We start from the raw sequence: 1,728 nt of genomic DNA on the forward strand, positions 1-1,728 counted from the left end.
TCCTAGTTACAGCCACCTGTTGTCCTTCCACTGTACTGTGTTCTCTGTGACGAAGGGGCAATCTGACAGTTCTAGATGTCACCAAAGTATTTCTCCATCTGAGTACTTTGCATCTCTCAAGCCAAAAGTCTATGAAGTCACTGGATCACTTCTTTAAAACTATAAGGGGGGAAGGGGGAATGGAGAGGGATGGAGACTGAATCCAGCCAAGTGGGAGGGCTAGTGGAGAGCTGTTCCGGAGTTCTCACTTCACCTGTCTTCAGTTAGATCTACCTTGATTGGATCCCAGAAACATGGTTCTGGAAAGTTCCTATCTCTTCATCAAAGAACGCTTCTAGGGTTGAGTGGCTCCCTCAAGATGTAGAGGAATTTTTGAAGTTTTGGAAGGAGTTGGAGCAGACAAAGGGAAACACCCATCCATTAAAAAATGCATTACAATCCTATTATTTCACTTGTGTCCCCTAAATCTGTGTATAGCTGTCCCCTCAAAGTTTTCCTCTCTGTGATTTCAGAGCCAGGAGGACGGTTGGTAGGTCATGAGATTTGGCTTGGTATTTAAGGCCTGGAGCACTGTCATTTACAAAGAAACGAAACTATCCATAGTCTGTCCTCCTTCCTCTAGATGCAAAGAGTAATAGGGAGAAAGAGACATTTCCCCTTGTGTCTTCACGCTAACTCCAGTTTTTTGTGGGTCCAGTTTTGAAGTGGGTCTTATTTTGCCAAAGGCCATCCAGCCGGTGAGAGTATGGTAGAGCTGGGATTCAGACCCCCAGGAGGATTGTGTCTCCAGCTGTGTATTCAGGACATCAAGATCAAGATCAAGATCAAGATCAAGATCAAGAAGGACTACATCCCCAGTGACTGAATTTTGCATTTAGTGTCTGCCCACTTTCCTATTTCCACTGATCCTTTGATCCTCTCTAGTGTGTGTTAGGGATGGAGAATACATCCTTTGTAGCTAGAGAGGATCCACTTAGGCAGGAAACCAACCTCCCTTCCCCCAAATCTGGAGGGCCATGGGAGGTGGTAGCCAATTTGGTATTCTTCCCTCTGCCAGCCTCCCTTCTTGCTCTGAATCATCTGAGAAATGAGAACAAGGCCCAGGTAACAGTTCCCTTGACCTGTGTCCCCTGAGATCTCCATCCATCCTGGGGGCCCAGCTAGCTGGGGCCTCTTAGAGTTCTTAAGAGGAAGCACAGGTAGTAGTAGAGGGTGAACAGGGCCGAGTACTGGAAGACCTGAGTTCTAGTCCTGCTGACATCAACCAGTTCTGTGACCTTTTACTAATCACAGTAATCAGTCATTCTACAAATAAGGGGGCCCACTAGGTGCTGGGCCTATGGATATACATGATGGTGACAAGGCGTACATGGTTTCTGCCCTCAGAGAATTCTCAGTCTAGTGAGAAATAAACAAGCAAATCCTAGCCAGAGGAAGATGTGTTCAAGACGGGAGAAGAACGGAATGCTCTTGGGGTGTATAACAGGAGGGAGCCCCTAGCCTGGACAGGAGGAGGTCAGTCAGAGGCAGCTTTCAGAGACAGGGCCTTTTAAGCTGAGACCTGAAGAGTGGGAGATGGCCAGATGAATCAACATCTCCTCATAAATAAGGTGAAAGAATCATACAGATGAGCCTAAGTGTCCCTTGCAGGCTTAATCTAGATTCCTATGAATTCTTCCAGATATGCCCAAGACTGCTAGTGCACGGCTGGGCCCCCCAAAAGGCACT

The sequence above is a fragment of the Herpailurus yagouaroundi genome, unplaced genomic scaffold (genome assembly GCF_014898765.1).
Source record: "Herpailurus yagouaroundi ecotype Mexico unplaced genomic scaffold, PumYag 308, whole genome shotgun sequence".
NCBI classification, from domain to species: Eukaryota; Metazoa; Chordata; class Mammalia; order Carnivora; family Felidae; genus Herpailurus; species Herpailurus yagouaroundi.